Source organism: Mustela nivalis, assembly GCF_964662115.1.
Source record: "Mustela nivalis genome assembly, chromosome: 6".
NCBI lineage: Eukaryota > Metazoa > Chordata > Mammalia > Carnivora > Mustelidae > Mustela > Mustela nivalis.
In genome coordinates this window covers 127729841-127751594 of record NC_139025.1, presented here as the reverse complement: position 1 = coordinate 127751594, position 21754 = coordinate 127729841, and the positions used below count along the sequence as shown (strand labels likewise).

The 21754-nt window shown below is 41.6% G+C and overlaps 1 protein-coding gene across 1 annotated transcript in view; it reads right to left on the bottom strand.

Annotated features, from left to right (window-relative positions):
* Positions 1-21754, bottom strand: part of CHSY1 (chondroitin sulfate synthase 1) — a 70838-nt gene that overhangs the window by 32760 nt on the left and 16324 nt on the right. The window lies entirely within an intron of this gene.

Here is a 21754-nt window from a genome sequence, read left to right as displayed (position 1 = left end):
CATGTCAGACACAGGGGTGCGGTGGAGAGTGGCAACTTCACGTCACCAGGCACCTCATACTTCCCCTGTCCCCACAGGTACTGGACACAGACTTACCAGGCCTATTTGTATCATAAAACACTACCATTTTTACATCCCTTTTTTGGGGAGACACTGACCATAGCAAGGTCTGCATCAGCCTCAGCCCACAAGTTCCTTGTATCTCTATCCACCATCTTAAAAAAAAAAAAAAAAAAATGACTGGGGCACCTGGGTGGCTCAGTGGGTTAAAGCCTCTGCTCAGGTCATGATCCCAGGGTCCTGGGATCGAGCCCCGCATCGGGCTCTCTGCTCAGCGGGGAGCCTGCTTACCTCTCTCTCTGCCTGCTGCTCTGCCTACTTGTGATCTCTGTCAAATAAATAAACAAAATCTTAAAAAAAAAAAGACTATTTTCAGTTGGTACATCCTCTAAAATTTTAATAAATTTTTATGTACTTTGGTACATTAAACGATGTATGAAGAGCTGAAAATACTAGGTGAAGACCATCACTCATGGAGCCAATGATTTAGAAGATTTTCTTGGAGTATACTAAGCCTACAATCAGAGCAAACTGAAGTTTGAAAGGCCATTAAAAACACGAAGGGGTATTATAGAATCTTTAGTGGCTACTGAGTAAGACTTACTAGGGGCTGCCAGGGCACAGACTCTCACATAATTTTAAAATACAGAGGAAAGTAAACTCTTCCAAAATAATTGCTCAAATCAAAATAATTTCCAACTGTAAACAGATTTAGAGTGTTCTTGTGCCAGCATTTTTTTTTAAAGATTTTATTTATTTATTTGAGAGAGAGCATGACAGAGACAGAGAGTGCGCTCAGGGGAAGGGGCAGAGGCAGAGGGAAGAGCAGACTCCCTATTGAGTAAAAAGCCCAATATGGGGCTTGATCCCTGGATCCCAGAATCATGACCTAAGCTGAAGGCAGGTGCTTAACCAACTGAACTATCCAGGTGCCTCTCTGATGCCAGCATTTTTATTACATGCTTCTAAGAGACTGCTGTATGACCTTGGCCATCCTCTGGAGTCCGTCAACAAGGCTTTGGGTAAGAGTCCCACCTATGCGGACTTCTCCATGCCACCCACTCCTCCACCCCCAGAGTCTGTCACTGGTTTCCTAGAACACCCTGTCCCTGGCTCTGCTGGTACCATCTCTCTGAGAGATGTGGGATTATACACCATCCCTCCCCTGAAGGACTAGAGGCTCCTTGAAAGTAAGGTTCTTGTCTTTTTCATCTTTACTCTGCTGCCTGGCTAAAAGAAGGGGAATGCTTTTTACTCACGCATTAGTCTGTGCTGTTTCTATCAGGTGGTAAAAATGGCATCTAAAAAAAGCTAGTCTCTGCGAGAAGTACTCTGAATTACTCCACTGGGCACTCTTATTTACCTATGAAGAGGAAGGGGTTGGGGTTTGAGCACTGTAACACTGCTTGCTGGGAGAAAATCATCAGGATGAAAGCAAGCTGATTCTAAGAACATCCCAGGCACGAACGACTATCTGAATACGCTCAACTTGGCTCCTTCTACTTCTTACCTTCCTCATCCTCCACCTCCCACTGAACCTACTGAATTCGTAACTCATCCTTCAGATACTCCCTCACAGAGGCGGCCCTGCCCCACCAGCCCAGGTCAGACCTTCCTGCTCTTTTTGCTAACAGCCCTCTGTACTTTGTCTTCGTACTACAGAGAACCCACGCTGTAAAGAATGCAAAAGTGCATTTGCACAGACATATGCTCTGGGGTGCAGGGACCTCCCCATTGCTCACCCCTGACTTCCCAGTGTCAGGCACACAGGAAGCACACAACTTTTTGCTAAGTGTTGAATGAATCACAGATGTTTATATATTTTCTGTCTCTCCCTTTAGAAAATTCCACAACAGCAAGGATGGGTACAGGTTTACTCAGCTTGGTACCCCTGCTTTACCGCACCACCATCTCCTGGGAGGCATTTATTAACTAACTGATGAATGAACAAATGATGAACAATTCATGTACATCTCTTCAAAATCACTCTCATCTTTTGTTAATATTCACCTCGGTATGAAACACAGAATGTGATCATCTTCTGTTAAGCTGTTCAGACTTGTTCTGAAAACTTTTGCCATTACTGTTAAGGTTAAGTGCTCTGCATTAATATTCTAGATGCCTAAGGCACATGAACAACCAAAAAAAGAACATGGAGGGAAAGAAAAAAAAAAAATCAAACCCATCCTCAGAGAAGATCAATTCAATAATTTTCCATATCCTCATTATGTCAAGCACAAACCTGCCCAAGTTTAATATTATTAAAATACAAAAATGGAAAGAGCCCCTTGCCCAGATTACAAACGGTTAGAACAGTACCAAATAAAAGCACATCAGCCTGGACTAACCATTAAGTAGGGCATAAAAACCTCCTCCTTGACCACTACACACCTATTAAAATGGCTAAATCCAGAACACTGACGACACCAAGTGCTTGAGAGCCTAAGAGCGGCAGAAACTCCCATTCATTGCTGGAGGGAAGGCAGCGCGGAAGAACCACTCTGGGAGAGGGCGGCAGCTTCTCACAAAGCTAAACACACTATTACCGTCGTCCAGCAATCACAATTCCAAATATTTACCCAAACGACTAACAACGTATGCCCACACAAAATCACGCATGCGAATGTTTTATAGAAGCTTTATTCGTAATTGCCAAAACCAGAAGCAATCAAAATGTCCTGCGAGAGATGAACAGACCGTAGAACATCCAGGCAATGGAGTGTTATTGGGTAATAAAAAGAAATGAGTTATCAAGCCACAAAAGAGGTGGATGAAACTGAAATGCATACTCCTAATGAAAGAAGCCAGTCCAAAAAAAACTGCATACTGTATGATTCCAATCTTATGACATTCTGGAAAAAGCAAAGCTGCAGAGACAGTTAAAAGATCAGAGGCTGCCAAGGACTTACGAGGGTGGAAGGTGCAGGGGAGGAGCACTGAGAACCCTGGGATCTTGTAGTTCAGGGAAACTGTTCTGTATGACACGGTCATGAGGGGCACAGGACACTGTGGACACAGGGATGGACACGTTATACTGCACACAGTGTACATGAGAATGATGGGTACATACTGATCAAAACCCAGAGAATTTTATAGCACAAACAGTGAACCTTAACATAAACAATTTTTTTTAAGTCATTTAAGAGGAGAGGGGACTCCAGGATGGAATGCAGCCAATGACAAAAGAAACTGTTCTACAAATGTATGAGACAATCACACCAAGGGGAGGGCGGGGGCGGGGGGGAAGGTTGCTGACCTAAGTTTGGAAATGAGTAGAAACTAAGACTAAGGGAAAATGAAACTGTCCAAGAGCACTGTGTCTGATAAGGTTTCTCATGGGGGCACATGTTAGATTCAGAAACCACTCTACATGAACACTGGGATTGAACAATTAACTAAAGGGATGGTGAGTGGAGACAGACAGGGTTCTCACTGCTCAAGCAGGAGATTACAGTAAAGCAAAAGGAGGGGGCCGGAATACCCCATGTGCTGACAATCTGACCTAGAGACGTCGCATGCCTAGTATGTAGATCCTGGAGATCACACTCAGAAATGGTTACACATTTGTGCATACACGTGGGCCAGTACACACACAAGCCTCCTGGCTCTGTCATACGAGTGGACCTAGAAGCAACTGACACCCCAACAGCAACAAGTACACCGAGTACCCAGATCTTGGTTCCTAGTGCCATTTTCCAATAGGAGAGTGGGCTCCTTGAAAAAAAGGGCTGATTCCAGGACTTCAGCAAAAAATTTACAAGATGAGCCTACAGTATCTTCTAGTGCCAGAGACTAAGGAAGTGCTCGAGAGAGGAAGGGAACAGGGGGAGGGGGAGAAGGGGAAGGAAAAGGTGGGGGGAATCTAACTGAAAGAATTCCCAATGGACAGGGTGGAGTAATTTTAGCAACCAAATTAAGTAGTGTGTAACCTGAAATGTAAAATAAACATCTATGAGTCCTCACTGATACAAATGAACAGTTGAATAGATAAATGGGCAAGAACAGACAAATCTGTGCAGAATTCTAAATAATACATGTAGTCAGTCCAACCTCAGGTTGTGGGAACATAACTCCTCACTCCTTAGTGTGGACTGTGCTTAATGCCTTCCTTCCAGAAGGCATACTCGGGGAAGGGGAGGAGAGTTTTTACAGAGGAGAAACCAAACACTCCCTCAACCACTTGTCCTAACGTCAGCAGTGCTAAGTCGCCTTGACGGTATTATTCCTGACACGATGTGCAGAGAATGGCACTTCACCTCTGTGGTCTTCCTCTCAAACTCCATAACCCCAGTCTGATCACAAGAAAAGCGTCAGATAAATCCTAAAGAGGGACTTTTTACAAAATATCTAACCAGTATTCCTCAAAAATGTCAAGGTCATCAAAAACAAAGAAAGCAGAAGAAACGGTCACAGACCAGAGGGGTCTAAGGAGATGCAATGATTAAAATTAAAAAAAAAAAAAGGACAGCAGGTATAGACTAAAAACATCTAAATAAAGTATTTTATCTTCATGATAAAGATAAATAAATCCAAAACTCTCCCAAAGGCAAAGTTTATTTTAAAACAAAACAAACAAACCTAAATCTCTCTCTCCTCACTGTTCTGTAAACCACGCCAAACCTTAGCCCAGTGATTCTCAAAGTGTGGTTCCTGGACCAGCAGCATCAGAACCGCCTGGCAACTTGTTAGAAATGCCAGTTTTCAGGCCCAGCCCCAGATGGGCTGGATCGGGTCCAGGGATGGGGCTCAACAGCCTGTGTTTTAGCCCCTCAGGTGCCTCTGCTACATGGTAACGTATAATTATCCGCACAGAAGTTCTGATTTCTGATGGGTGGGACTTCAGAACCAGGTGAGGACAAACCAAGCACTAAGAATGGCCATTAGCGAATGCTTACCATCTGTGAAGTACTTACTGCAACATGACTTAAGAAACACCCCCACACTAGAGAAAGAGAGGGGTCTCCCTCGGGCCACAGCGACATGATGGGACTGTGGAGCCTCTGTCCTGCTCTCTCCAGGGGCTACATGTCTGGGTTACAGACTGTACTCATCTGAACAGCTGGAACACACCATTGCAAACCAGGCGGCTTAGAGCAACAGAAATTCACTCTCTCAACCTTCTGGAGGCTGCAAGTCTGAAACCCCACAGGGCCGTGTTCCCTCTAGGGAAGACTGCGCCCCTCACCTCTTCCTGCTTCTGATGGCTACTGGCTTTCTGGGCCTGTGGCCACAATGCTCTAGTTTCTGCCTATCTTCTCCTTGGTGTCCGTGTTATTTTTCTTTGCTTCTCTCTTATATGGACTCTAACAATGGCATTTAGGACCCAACTGGTTAACCTCATCTTAAAATTCTTAGTTTAAATCCATCTGCAAAGACCCCTTTTCCAAATAGGATAGTATTTACTAATTAAAGGGATCAGGATTTGGTATCTTTGGGTGGCCATTACTCAATCTACTACACATACTCTAAGTCAAGATGACATCAGTGGATTTCCCCTACAAAATTATAGCCGAGAATGAAGACTTCTAACCAAAGATCTGGCACTATTTTTCTTCCTAGAGGGATAGCCACAGAATACCACATAAAATCAACTCTGAATGCAGAATATTACCATCTTCTCTACTACCTAAAAATTCAATTATACCATTAATAAACACCTTCATCAAGGCCAGAGAATTCAGAGGACTTGTTTCAGAAGACTGATCAACCAGCATCTTTAAAGTAACTTTTGAGAAATTTTAAGACTATCTTAAAGATCTGAGAAACTGATCCAGGAGTATTTTCTCTGCTCCTGTCTTTTGCATTAAAAACTTCCTAAATCTAGGGACTGGAGAGCAAGCACTTTTTTTTGTTGGTTCATGGGTTGAGGTCCACCACTTCAAACCCACTTAAATCAGTGGTTTCCAGCTAGACATTTACATTAGCTTGGCAAGGGTCTAACAAATCAAACTTACAGAGTACTATGGGGTCTAATTACTGCCCGCTGAAAATCATCTTAAACAGATGAGTATACTGAAAATATCCTACCAAAGAAATGCATGAAGCATGGAAGTTTTCCCTTTGTCTAAAATTGTCAACAACTAAAAGTTACTGGTTCTTTTCAAACGACTCCTGGCAACACTTACAATAAAAAGGTAGAGTACAGTGCAGTCTGATACAGAAAAAGAAAACAGAATTGCATTAGAGTTAGATGGTAGGCTCTGCAGTTAGACTGCCTGGATTCAAATTCTGGGCACATTAGCATCTGTACAATCCAGGATGCATCCAACAACCTGTTTTCAGAGAAAAGGGTAACCAAGGCTTGGGAGAGCACAGTTTAGACACATTTAGACACAGCAAAAGTGCAGGATGTCCTTCAACCCTCATCCTCTCCAAAACCAAACTATTTACTACAAAGGCTTAACTGAATCGATGTTCAATTATAACTTTCTCCTGAAATTAACAGTAATTTCTGCCCTCCTGGTAAGTGCCCACTTGGAAACTTTATTAATCTACTGTAACTATTACAAAGTGACTTTGATCAGTTGGTAATCAGTAAGCTCTTTGTCTATTAGGAATTTTATACGTCAAAGATTATACCAGAAAGGCTACATCTCTGGTATATTTCTCTATCAGTTAGTTACAGATATGAAACAGCTGCTCGATGCATGCATCTCTATGGAGTGACTGGCTTATCTTTTTTCAAAATAAGCAAAACCATGCAGATTTAAATGAACGTACCAGAATGTCAAACTCCATGATAAATATGACCTCTGTATCACAGGGACACAAGCCCCACTGCTACTTACTCCAAGCAAACAATATTCCAGCCTCTGCCCAACTGTGGCCCACGAGTCATCTGTGGCCCACCAGTCCTTGGCTCCCCCCCTGAGCTTTATCACTTTTAAGAAGTATTCCCGGGGCGCCTGGGTGGCTCAGTGGGTTAAGCCGCTGCCTTTGGCTCAGGTCATGATCTCAGGGTCCTGGGATCGAGTCCCGCATCGGGCTCTCTGCTCAGCGGGGAGCCTGCTTCCTCCTCTCTCTCTCTGCCTGCCACTCTACTTGTGACCTCTGTCTATCAAATAAATAACAAATAAAATCTTAAAAAAAAAAAAAAAAAAGAAGTATTCCCAAGCATCAGTCATCAGGAGATTGAAAAGTCTGAATAGTGAGTGTTCAAATACTTTCAAGTTCAAACTAAGCTAATGTCAACCAAAGGTAAGGCCTTCCTCCTATTTCCTGGCCTCCCTGGCTCAGTCTCCTTTGCTGGATTCCTCTTCATCTCTGACTTCTAGCCCCTGGAAGCCCTGGGCTCAGGCCTAGACTTTTTCTCTATCTCCACTAACTCCCTCGGTGATGTCATTGCTCCTCTGGCTTTAAGTACCATGGAAATAAATGCAGCTGACTCACACTGCTATCTCTAGCCTGAACTTCCTTGTCTTCCCCCATCCCTGTAACTCCATCCCTCTGACGGCTCAGGCAGCCTTCCTATCTCCCACATATCATTGCTCAACAAGTCGTATCAGCTCTACCTTGAAAACTCATCCACAGGCTAATCACTTCTCATCACTCCCACAGCTGCCGCCCGCACCAGCTATCTCTCTCTCTGAGTTCCCAGAAGTGCTTGCTCGCCAGTCTCCCTCCTCCCCACTCTTGCTTCCCTACAGGGTTCTCCACACACCAACCAGAGTGGTCCTTTTGAAACAGCTCCCTGGACTCCACTGTCCTAATCCCCTGGTGCCTGCCCAGCTTACTCAGCACAGAACCCAGAGCCTTCACTGGGGACAGGCCTTATAGGATCTGGACCCTTCAACTTCTGTGCCCCAGCCACCCAGACTCCTTGCTGTCCTCATCACACACACCCATACACTTCCTGCCTCCAGGCCTTTGCATGCCCAGTTCCCTGTGCTAGAGATGATCGTCCCTGGTTCACTTACACTTTCCCAGCTGGGCTGGCACTCCCCAACCCCTCTAGCATTCTATCCCCTTACCATGCTGTATTTCTTCAGAGAGCTTAGTACCACCTCCAGTATACACTCGTCTCTTCTCACGTCCCCATAAAGAAGTAAATGCATCAAGGGAGCAAGCTTTGGGGCACCTGGGTGGCTCAGTCACTGAAGCGTCTGCTTAGGCTCAGGTCATGATCCCAGGGTTGTGGGACTGAGCCCCACATCAGGTTTCTTGCTCGGCAGGAGCCTGCTTTTCCCTCTCTTTCCCGCTAATGCTCTCTGTCACTATCTCTGTCACTGTCGCTCTATCTCAAATAAATAAATCTTAAAAAAAAAAAAAAAAGAAAGAAAGAAAGAAAGAAAGAAAGCTTTGTTGTGCTCACTGCTGTAGCCCGTGTCTAGAGTAGGGCCTGTCAGAGGGCAGGCATACAGGTGGCTCATTTAAGGAGTTAACCATTTTAAAAATTTAAGTGTTTTTATATCATTTGGGATACTTCGATTTCCATACCCATAACAAAACAACCAGAATTCTAAATTACTGCAGAATCAATTCATAATATAAAAAGTAAACAGGCATTCCTTTGGTGGTAAAAAACAAGAATGAACTCATCTTTCTGCCTTAAGTAAACCACATAATTATAAATAAAAGTCTTCAGTCTTTAAATTGAATATTCTGTTGAAGGGGAAAGCAGGGACTAACGTATACAAAAGGAAAAGTAGCACCTACAGTATTTTTCAAAAGCAAAGTCTTTGAAAATAAGTGCCAGACAGCAAAGAAAACAAGCTTGTACCAATTTCTTTATCCTCACAAGGGCTCACTGAGAGAAAACCCAGGAACAAAACATGATAGGGTTAACCATGATGACGTTAGTAAGAGCACTAGCATTAAATTGCTGAGTGAATGCTGAAAGATTCTTTTTAGCAGGGGAAAAGTTTTGCTGTCATGGTACCATTACAAATTTCTTACAGTAATAACACGGTACATTATAAGCCTGCTCAAATGATAAGCTCTTTATGAGGGTTAGAAGTCTGCAAACCCTCTCAAACAAAGACCTTTCTGTCTCGGATTTCCTAGAAGTCAATAAGCTAAAAATCACATCCTGCACAATATCCACTTAGACTCACAGAAGATCCAGTCTTCCGTGGCTTCACCCCGGTTCCCCAGGGCACCAAGCGGTCAACACCGTACACTCCACTTCTGTGTGTCCGATTAGATCATCTCTGGGGTCTAACTAATTTTTATTTTGAAATAATTTCAGGTTAATAGCAGAGCTGTAGAGAGAGAGATCCCATCTCTTGACCCAACTTCCTCTAATGTCAACATCTTCTGTAACTACACTCTACACTATGCATATTAAAACTAAGAAACTGACATTCGCATGCTATTAATTAAACCATAGGCTTTATTCAGATTTCATCAGTTTTTCCATGAATGCCTCTTCTCTTGCAATTCAGGACCCTGTAATGCTTTCAGCTGTCTTGTCTCCTCAGTCTCTGTCCATCTGTGACAGTCCCTCAGTCTTTCCTCGCTTTTCATGACCTCAGCACTAGGAAGGGCAATGGTCAGGTATTTTGTAGACATCTAACGTTTTCTCATGACCAGACTGGAGTTACGGCTTGGGGAGGACTAAGGCACAGGTGAAGAGCTGTCTCATCCCATCGCATTTGGGAGTACATGATATAAATATGACTACTTTAATACTGCTGATATCAAGTGGGTGTCTGCCAGGTTTTCTAGAAGTTACTATCCTTCCTATTCCCTACTCCATTCATTAAAAATGAGTACAGCCTACAGTCAAGGGGAGGGAAATTTAGCTCTACCACCAGGAGAGAAGATTATTCCAAACAACCTGTGAATGTTAAAACCACCACAGTAATTAATAAAGACTTTGTAACTCCTTCTTTTTTTTTTTTTAACTGACATTTGTTTGATTAAACAAATCGCAAGTTATGGTTCAAGGCAAAAGCTGAGGATAAAGAAAAAAGGCAAGCTAAGGCTCAAGAAAGATTTATAACCAGACCACATAAACAGACATTTGTTAAATCATCAATTGCAGAGACAAAAAAGATCTTCAAAAATATCATTTGGTTTTAGCTTTAAAGTGTTTTTCAGTTTAATCTCTGGCCAAAAGTTCTCTGTTTTCGTCATCACATCAAATAGAACTTCTTCCCTTGTCATTACTCAAGATTTACTGCTGACCAGCATTCAACCCTCATGGACTTTCATCCGGCTACACAACTCACTGCAATTAACATGGCTTAAAGAAGAGAAGAAAGGAAGAAAGATTATAAAGCATTAGTCTGTCAAACATATGAGGAAGGAGATGCCAAGTTTGCTTCCCTGCCCCCTGGACTAAGTCTCATACTGGAAAGACCACAGTCCAAACTCCCTTTTCTGTCTTCTCCACGACCAGGGCAATGCTCCGCATAGGACAGGAGCTAAATGAGATGCCAATTAGCCAAAACATAACTCCAGTTTCTACCTAGTACCAAAGTGTCACTGGATCATAAGAAATGTTGCTGAGTATTCATGGCATCTATGGTTCTCAAAGACGAGCAGGAAGAACTATCGGAGAAGCCTAGATCGTTGGAATCTACCCACCAAGAGTCTGGTTCTCAGTTTGGGCCTGGAAACCTGCTCTACAGCAAACACCTCAAGTGATTCTTGTATAAACAGCTTCCCTTTGAAAAAGAGCAGCCTAGCAGAAGACCTTTGGACCATGTTAATGCTTGGAGTACACACTCACACTCACACACACACACACACATATTCCCGTCACTAAGTCTGGAAAACTGACGTCCAACACACCCTCTTACGCCTGAAGGAGCTTCACCTCTGACTGTCTCTTCCTGACCCAGACCACATGGCTACCATCGGGTTCATTCTTGCCTCTGTTCCCTCACTGGTCACTCTGCCGGTGCCAGATGGTCTTACTGGTTCAGTTCAACAAGGACAATTAATTACTGGAATTAAAAATTTTACAAAGCTTTGTTGTTGCCATCCCTCAACCTCTTACAAATGTGAAGGGATACCATCCTCATTGTGCAGAACAGTCCAGAAATCCAGTCACTTTTAGAGACGGGGGTGACCCAGATAATGCAAGCCTCCTGTGCACTCTCCTCCCTACCCACCCATCCCAGTGGCTCCCCAGCCCTCCACACTGACCTGTGTTGCTCACACTATTCCACCCTGGTTTGCTGGTTTACTATTATGAGGTAGTACAGTATTTTTCATATACATTTGTCCACTTTCACATACTGATAGCAAGTCCTTAAAGCTCATTTTACTCTTATTACCTCAAAATGGCTCATACAGCACTATGAATACTAACGTGATTTAAAAAGTAGACTGTCAGTTTATCACAGGAAATGAGCTGATGACATATGTGATCTCAATCTTTCCAACTATACAGAAAATACTATTCAGCTATTAGCTTAAGATAAAGAAAATGATATACTGATCCCACCTCCTGATAACATGGCTAAGGAGCCCTCTCCTGTCAACTCAATAACATGTCTAGCCGCAGCCTTATCACAAGAAAGGGGACTAACATGTGAAACCTAGAACATCTTTAACACATTCCTACCAAATTTGAACTTGGTGAAGACTGAGCCCTTTGCCTTTAGATCCACACCTCCTCCCTTGCAAGCACAAGACTCATACCCCAAACAGAGAAACCACTTCAGAGATGTTGATGTACTTACGGAGGGTTTTGTTTTGCCAGTTATTACAGGTCCAAAGCAACTAACTTCTCCATTTTCGGTCAACCTTGACTGGTTCTGTCAGAATATTCTTCTCTAAATTTTAAAAGCAAAAACCAAGGAGTCCAACACCCCAGTGTTCCTACAAGTCATATTCAAGTACCTGTTTATACAGGTCAAAACCTATGCAAAGTCCTCACGGAATGGGCTCTGAACAGCTTAGCTTTTCAGATACTTGAAGTATTTCATAAGCCCTCACTCTGTGCCAAGCACTAGCTTGGATTAATATGCAGCATCTCAATGTATCCTTGAAACATTCCTACAAGGTAGGCAATTTCTTATGCCATTTTTGCAAGGAGGTAAGGGTCCAGAGAAGTTATACAGCTTGTTGCCTGGGATCACACAGCTGGTGAAGAATGATGAATGATTTGTGGAGATTCAAAACCAGGCCTACTGTGTCCTAGGGCACGTCCTCACCACTCACTCCCGTTTTCCTCAACATGTGTGCCACCTGGCCTCATCTTAACACCTCTTGTCCCTTGCTCACCCTATTCCAACACTTGTCCCCTTGCTATGTCTTAAACATCTCACACATTACACTTTACTCTCTGTCCCTTTGCAGCCCAGCCCAGCCCAGCCCCAACAGAATAGGAGAGAATAGGCCTCCTTTCTGAACTGTTGGGCCCCCAAATAGAAGAGTGTCTTGATCTTACCGGATGTTCAAAATTTATTTGAAAAATAAATACATATGAATATTCTGATTGGTTGGAAGTTTTCTAATTTTTAGAGCACAATTCCCTGACTTCATAAGCAGAAGATGAGGATATTCAGAGTGATTTATACAATTGGAAAAGGCAAATTTTAAGCTGTGAAGCTAAGGCTCCACTATTTTTTTTTTAAGATTTTATGTATTTATTTGACAGACAGAGATTACAAGTAGGCAGAGAGGCAGTCAGAGAGAGGAGGAAGCAGGCTCCCTGCTGAGCAGACAGCCCGATGTGGGGCTCGATCCTAGGACCCCGGGATCATGACCTGAGCCAAAGGCAGAGGCTTTAACCCACTGAGCCACCAGGCACCCCTGAGGCTCCATTACTGATGGTCATAGGTGACATCAATGAAAATGATGAAGTATAGACATCCAAAAATTCTCCCCCCCATAAAAGCAAAGAGAACATGGGCAAAAAACAGCTTCAGGCAACCTTTTCAGGACCTGGATATTAGCCAAAGGCTTAGAGTAACCCAGGAAGTGTTTATGCAAGAAAAACAGTGAAATTTTAGTAGGAATAGTGAATCCTGTGGCATTTTAACTTGCCCATTCCTCTTCCCTGTTGCCCAGAGCAATGTGGTAACCTTGAAAACCAACAGTCCACAATCATGGTGAAAGCCAGCAGCCTGACAGCCACTGGAAGGGGACAGAGCAAGACTGGAGCTCCTTCAAAGCCCCATTCCCAGAGAACTGTTATCTGACCTGCCTAGTGGTTTCTTAGAAGACCCTATTTATAAGGCTGTCTTTATTTGTCCTGATTCAGAGCCCTCTTTTTCCAAAAAAGCTGTTGGTGGGGAAGGGAGGAAATATTTGTTAAAAATGATCATAGGCAATTGTTGAATATCATGCTGCCTCAGGAGGTGGCTAACAGTATGGGTAAAACACAGGCTAACCAAAAAGCTTAAAAAGAAAAGTCGGGGTATGGCATGTCCATAAGGGGCTTTGAAGAGTTTCAATATATTTGTGGGAACCTGTGCACATGCCCAGGGAAAATCAGAGAAGGCCCTAAGCTCTCACGTCTGGTTGACTGTGAGGCTCTGCACAAGCAAGAAGTGAGGCTGAGAGTTGAAAACTGCATAGTGAGCGTTGCAGGCAAGCACCAACAAGTACACAAAGCCCTTAACCAAAGACAGGGAGAGTTCTTAGTTCCAGGTCTCTGAGGACATCTTTGTCCAATCATTAGCTGACCACAAAGCAAACCAAGCAGATTTTAGTAGTTACACACACACACAAATACAGACTTTACAAAATTCCCGCCCCCCAAAATCACTAACAAAATAACAGCCACATCATCAAACCCTGAGGAGGGGGCAGAATCTGATTTCCAGAGTTGCTATATTATTTTAAATGTCTTGTTTCCAACAAAAAATTATGAGACATAAAAAGGGGGAGGGGAGCAGCCAATAAAGAAGTAGAAATTGTAAAAAAAAAAAAAAAAGAACCAAGTAGAAATTCTGGAGTTGAAAGTCACAATACTTGGAACAAAAAAGTCACAACAAATTTGAACTGGTGAAATAAAGGATTAGTAAACTTGAAGACAGGTCAGTTGAGATTATGCAGTCTGAAGGGAGAAAGAAAAAAGAATAAAGAAAAGAAAAATAAACAGAACCAAGCATATGCATATGGCAGTTGTATAATGAGAAGAACAATAAAGAGAAAAGGACAAAAACCTCTGAAGAAATAACTGCTGAAAAATGACCAAATTTGATGAGAAACAATCCACACACCCAAGAAGCTCAATGAACTGCAAGTACAATAAGCTCAGAGAGCTACACCTTGACACATCGTAATCAAACCACTGAAAGCCACAGTCTCAAGAGCAACAAGAGAAGAGACTCTTCGCATATGAGAGATCCTCAATGAGATGAACAACTGATTTCTCACCAGAAGCCATGGAAACCAGAGAGCTTCGATCCAAAGTGCTGAAAGAAAAAGACTGTCAACCAAGAATTCTCTACCAACAAAACCATCTTTCAAAAGTGAAGGAGAAATTAGCGCATTCCCAGATACAAAAAAAAAAAAAGAAAGAAAGAAAGAAAAAAAAAACCTGAGAGAATCTGTTACAAGCAAACCTGTCCTATGAGAAATATTAAAGGAGGCTTTTTAGACTGAAAGGAAAGGACACATGACATTAACTCAAATACATGTGAATAAAGAGCCCAATAAGGGAAGCTACATAAGCAAACAGAAAATTTATAAAAATATTTATAAAAATTGGGATGCCTGGGTGGCTCAGTTGATTAAGCCGCTGCCTTCGGCTCAGGTCATGATCCCAGGGTCCTGGGATCAAGTCCCAAATCGGGCTCCTTGCTCAGCAGGGAGCCTGCTTCTCTCTCTGCCTCTGCCTGCTACTCTGCCTGCTTGTGTATGCATGCTCGCTTGCTCACTCTCTCTGAAAATTAAATAAATAAAATCTTTTTAAAAATTTTATAAAAATATATTGTTAACATTTTTTCCTCTAATCTGATTTAAAAGACAACTGCACAAAGCAGTAATTACAAATCAGTGTTGACTGCCCTATCACATATAAGATACAACTTGTGTGACAATAATAGGAAGGAATAAGAAGAAAATGGAGCTTTATCAAAGCCCAAGATTTTGTATACTATAGTTATTAAGCTGGCATTAATCCAAACTTCTTGTTTATCAGTTAAGATGTTTACTGTAATACTTAGGGTAGCTTCTTAAAAAATAAAAGAAATGACAAAAGAGTGAAAATGTACAAAAACCACTTAACACAAAAGAAGGCAGCATTGCAGGAACAGAGAAACAAAACAGACATGACGACCTAGGAAAGGAGGAGCAAAATGACAGACACAAATCCTACCCTATCAGTAATGACATTAAATGTAAATGGATTAAAGACCCCAATTTAAAACTGATCCAACTGCATGCTATCTACAAGAGACACACTTTAAATTCACAGACACCAACACCAACGGGGTGCCTGGATGGCTCAGTCAGTTAGGTGACTGCCTTCAGCTCAGGTCATGATCCCAGGGTCCTGGGATCGAGCCCCACGTCTGGCTCCCAGCTCAGTGGAGAAGTCTGCTTCTTCCTCTGCTCTTCCCCCCATCTCATTCATTCTCTCTCTCTCTAATAATTAAGTAAAATCTTAAAAACAAAGACACAAACATTGGTGCCTGGGTGGCTCAGTCAGTTAAACATCTGACTCTTGATTTCTGCTCAGGTCATGATCTCAGTGTCATGAGGTAGAGCTCTACATCGGATTTGGCACTCAGTGCAGAGTCTGCTGGGGATTCCCTTTCTCCCTCTTCCTCTCCCTCTGCCCCTCCTTCCATGCACACACCTCTCTCTCTCTCTCACCAAAATAAAATCTTAAAAAAAAAAAAAAAAAAAGACACAAACGGGCTAAAAGCAAAAGTACGAAAAAAGATAAAGCACATGATAGTAACTACAAGGTACTGGAATGGTTATACTATCAGACCAAATAAACTTCAAGACAAAAATTGTCACTGAAGACAAAGAAGGCGTTTTATAATGATAAAAACACATATGCACCTAACAATAGAGCCCCAAAATACATGAAGCAAAAAACAACACAACTGAGAGGGAGAAACTGACAATCCAGAAGTATCAGAGACTTCACTATCCCACTTTCAATAATGGGTAGGACAAAGAGATGACCAGGGAAAAGGACAATTAACATACAAATCAACTAGACCAAAGAGACATCCGTAGAACACTCAACAGTACAACACACTCTTCTCAAGTACACACACAACACTCTCCAGGGTAACCATATGTAGGTCATAAAAAGTCTCAATAAATTTAAAAGAACTGAAACAATACAACGTGTATGTTCTCCAACCATATGGAATGAAATTAAAAATCAATAACACAATGGTGGGTCTTAGACTTCTGTGCTGTTCACAGTCTCATTTCATCTTATTTTTCACATCTTCTTCACATCCTTCCCACTCACTGCTGATATAGTCTTTTATGGCAGCGCCCTTTTTGGATGACAATTTGCCCTTATGATCTATTAAGAGCTTGGAGACTGAACCCTCAAGCCAGAACAAAAGGCTCTGTATAAAACCACACAGGAGCTTTGCCTCAAAGAACAACCAGTGACAGTGATCTGTATTTGGAGCATCTATTCTAGCTATTTAGGGCCCTGCATGGTTCTCAGCCAGGTAAGGGTAACAAGCAGCCTAAAGGTGTGAAGAAGGCACCACTAGACACAAACCAGCTCCATGATAACCAGCAGCTGAAACATTATCCCTTCCATCATTAAAGGAAAAAATTCCCAGGCTTCTGATACAAAGATATTCAACATTCCTTTCTAAGCCAGTCAGACTAACAAAGAAAACCTTCTCTTTTTACATATTTTGCTCTAAACTCCCAGTTTCCGTTGATGATATGCCTTCCTTAAAAAGAACATCACTGATCTTACCCCTTCCCTGTACTGTTTTAAGATCACTATCACAGGGTTTTTACACGTTTACATTTTTCTCAACCATTTCATAAATATTTTAGTCTCCTCAATTAGATGACAGCCCTGAAAGAGAAAAAACGGCCATTTGTGTTTTGTGCTTTTGTAGTTTCCAACCTGTTTAGAAAGCCAGTACTGGGCTCACTAATGCTTGCTTAATGAATATTAGCTAACTCAGAGCATCACGCTGGTGTGTCTCCGTATATACTGGTGTATCCCAGACACTATAGTTGGGCCAAGATGACAATCCCTTCAGGTCTGGGTCGAGGAGTGCCGTGGGTAGAGGGTGGGGTAGCAGGAGCCCTATGGGGCCCCACATACCTCAGTGTGTGTATCATGATGTGAAAAAGGCCGGAAAACACTGGGTTAAGGGACTGATTAGAAACACTGCTGAAAAGAACTGAAAAGAGTTTGAATGTCCATTAAAAAAAAAAAAAAAAAAAAGACGAAGATTCTTACGTAGCAACTGGAAAATCGTAAGACTTGGGAGTGAAAACCAGCAAGATACGGATAGTAAGCAACACATGCGGGAGGATATATAGACTTTGTGGCTTTTATCTTCACATGGCACACCTGTTAAGGCTGCACCACCGTGGTGGACTCTGAGGGGAACCTGGTGGACAGAGATGAGAAAACTTGTCCTGATAAACTCTTTCAGCTTCTAAATTTTCAGCCATGTGATGGCATGAAATAAATCTTTTAAAGTTGCCAAATCTTCCTATGCCTAGCTCCCACTTTCATTACTAACAATTATTTTCTACTCGAAATACCTTCACCACTAGTCAAATGTTGAATTAACAATTAAAAAAGTCAAAATCCGGTTGCTGGTTAGCTAGCCGTGTTCTGTTTAAGAAAATCCACTGAGCTCTACACTTACTGATCTGTGCACTTCTCCATAGGTATAATATACACTTCAATAAAAAGTCAAAAGAAAAATGAAAAGATTATTTAGATCAATTGTCTTTTTATTCCCTAATTAAAAGAGTTGTATGGTATTTCATTTATTTGCCTAAGTAAATTGTTTCAAATTTTTCAATAATTCCTCAAAGGCACCTGGGTGGCTCAGTTGTTAAGCACCTGCCTTCAGCTCAGGTCATGGTCCTGGAGTTCTGCAATCTCGCCACATCCCTGTTTCTCTGCTCAGCGAGGAGTCTGCTTCTCCCTCTCCTTCTGCTCCTTCCTCCACTCCTTCTTTCTCTCACTTGTTCCCCCTCTCAAATAAATAAAATCTTGAAAAATAATAATAATAATAATAATACTTCTTCAAAAAATCCCATGTAACTTGAGTTGTAAGGCCGAGCCCACATGAGATAAGGGGGAACCAGGTTTGCCTGCTCCACTTTGCCAATACTGTTAACAGCCTCACGGCCCACATTCTCATTCTGGGCTGGGAGGTTTCAGTAAGCATTGAGCATTACTAAAGATCACCTTACGGTAACACATTTTTTATTATGAAAATAAAGTATTTAAAGCCACTTATCGAAAATGCCGAAGTCACAAGATTAAGAAAGAGACTTGTGCAAAGGGTCAGGACTAATGGAGGCTTTAGAGCCACGACAACAATCAAATGCAATCCCTCGCCCTGGGCTGGGTCCTGTGATGTGGGACTGTACCTCATCAGCAGATAAAATCAGAGTATCAACACTAGGTTAAAGTTTCCATTTGTACTTATGGTTACATGAGAGCATTTCCCTATTCTTAGTCAAAATACATCGATGTTAGTTCAAGTTAAGAGCCACAATGTTTAGTTACTCTTAAATGAGGAACAGCCCTATGTCCCTGTACGCAGGATTGGGGGGATACACTCAGAAACAGAGGGAAATGATAATGCAAGTGGTGTAAAATGTTAACAGGTTAATCTGAGCGTAAGGCGTACAGATGTGCTTTGTGCTATTTTGTTTTTCTGTAAAATTAAAATTATTTCCAAATAAAGTTTTTTAAAGCCATATATTAATAAACACCAATAAAAATCAAAACAAGTCTATAAACAAGAATAAAAATCAAAACAAGCTTAGAAATGAATCTGGATTTTGATTGTAACAGTTGTTTCTTGTGAGTCATTTTAATTAAGTGTAATCCCAAGGCATTATTTCAAACTTGCAAAAAAAAAAAAAAATGTACACCCTCCATCTAGATTTGTAAGAGCTAAATAAGCACCTTCTGAGACCCAAAGCTTAACGTAATCATCTTTAACGTAAGACTCCACCTCAATCATTTCTCATAATGTGAACCTTGATGGAGAAACTACATTTACAGGAAGTTTAATAAAAGTTCTCATCCACATGAGGGATTATTCTCGCCTGAGTGGTGAACACAATGATAAATCCTAATAATAACTTACGTTAAGAGGACTTAAAGCACTACCAAAACAAAAAGGCCTAAAGAAACTTAAGGTCTAATAAAATGGTACATGTGCCCACAAATGTAATTCTTAAAAAAAGAAAAAGATGAAGAACTGTACATAAAACACAAAACTTCCAATCTGCAGAAAAATATGTAGAAGACATTCCTGCCACCCAAGGAAGTGAAGGCTTTCTTACACAAGGCACAGAAAACACAAACCATACAGGAAAAGAAAGAAACTAGACCACACTTAAAATTCACAATTTGTATGCTGAGTATCACATTTAAAGTGAAAAGACAAGCCACATTCTGGGAGAAGATAATCTCCCATAAAAGGAGCTCACAGAAGGGCAGTACCTAGGAAAAGCTCTGTCATCATCAGACACTTAAACACAAGAAAAGCAGCAGGGACACCACCCCCACACTGCCCACAGGCCTCCACATTCCACTCCTCAGGGATCCTAGGCAGGGATGGGAACCACCCAGGGAGGGAGCTTCCTCCTGCATCAGATCCCTTTGCCAGGTGCTTCTGGTCAAAGAGGTGGCTCCCAGCATCCAGAAGGGACAATTTCCAGCATCCCAACTTCGGGCCCGAGAGAATTTTGGTTCTTACAAGATAATGGGGGAAAAAGTGCTGAACTATCTCTCAATCCCTGAAGCCCCCCAGGACAATACTTTCTTTTTTTTTTTTTTTTTTTTTTAAAGATTTTATTTATTTGTCAGAGAGAGCGAGCGAGAGCGAGCACAGGCAGACAGAGTGGAAGGCAGAGTCAGAGGGAGAAGCAGGCTCCCTGTGGAGCAAGGAGCCCGATGTGGGACTCGATCCCAGGATGCTGGGATCATGACCTGAGCTGAAGGCAGCTGCTCAACCAATTGAGCCACCCAGGCATCCCAGGACAATACTTTCTAATGTCTTCGCACTAACATTAGGTTAGAGTTCTTGATAACAAGGTACTGGCTCTGCGGCTGTCTATCTAGCAGCACGTAAGATACAACAGCAATACAACACTAAGACAAGTATTTTTTATATATATATAATTTATTAAACTTAAAAGTTTTGTAAGTAATAGGAAACATTTGTTGTCTAGGTTGAGATGTAGGTATTTTGAATGTTTAAGAAAAGTAGACTAATTATTTTCATGTACCTTGAAATATCTGAGGGAATTTACATAGTGAAATTTGTAAACTGTGTAAGTGTTTAATGTAATTCTGCACTGCCAAAATGATAGAATAATTGAGTATTGAAGAAAGGACATGAGTAAAAGTGGTGCTTTTAATTTTAAAACAAATTACTGTATTTACAAGTAACCGTTGTAAGTGACAGATTATAAGACAGGTATTTTTAAAAATTCTCTCTCAAAAGTAGGCCTATCCTCCACAATTCCCGCAGGAAGGCTAGGTTCTCAGAGATCAGAAATAGCATAAAACATCCCAAAATACACAAGGCACTACATGTTTTAACCATAATGAAACATGCTAAGGTTGTAACTACTAAACTAAGAATGGGGAAAATGCAGAAACACTGCCTTCTGTATTCTACTGGAAACTGCAAGACATCCCTAAAGAGGCTTCCTCGCTGCAAAAATTCATGACCACAGCGACCTCCCCCCTAGATCCAGTGACCAATCCTCCCTGCATGCAAGGTGGGGGGGAGACCCACAAAGATCAGAGGTTTCACTCCAAACACAGTTGAGATTTAAAATGTATCTTTTATAATTAGAAATGAACATGAAAACTACTTCCTGTCTTCTTGAAAATGCCCACTTCCCTAAGAGTTCAAACAAAAGAAACAGTTATTAGGAAACCTTTAACGCAAGTCTGGGGGGGAGACAAGTACGGGCAAGAATACTCTTTCTTCACTCAAGCACTTTAGAAAATTAACTCATAACAAAAGCTAACAGTTTACATCAGAAAGTGTGCTTCTTTTTCTTGGGCAAAGGTCTACAAGTTCCCTCTGTTCCTCACAACTATGGGTAGTTTATCAATCTAAACACAACACAACCTAAATAATTTTTTCCACTCTGACTAATATCAGATCCTGTAACTGCAGGCAAGAGGTGCACATCTGCCAATAAAAACAAAGAAAAGTCAAAAGCGAACTCATGTTCTCGAGAACATTTAAAGACAAAACCTCTACAAGTAGACTTCCTACCAAAAATTGCACTTGTGTGTCAAGATAACTCCGAGACTGCCTACCAACTATTCGGAAGAGAACAACCATATTGCAAACTTCCAGGTCACAAATATTGTCTAAAAAGTCAAGGTTTTAAATAAATGTAAAGTCAAATGCAATTGGCTTTTTTTTTAAATCATTACTCATTTTTATGAATTCTAAACATGCTGAGTTTCAAAACTGTGTGGGTCAACATGAACAGAAAAGTCAGGCCTTCAGGAGAAGAGGGAAAGGGAACCTTGACACACTTAGAATCACACCGGCAGAATCAGAGGAAGTCAGATTAAATGAATGTTCTGGATAATCATAAAAATATTGCTGTTACC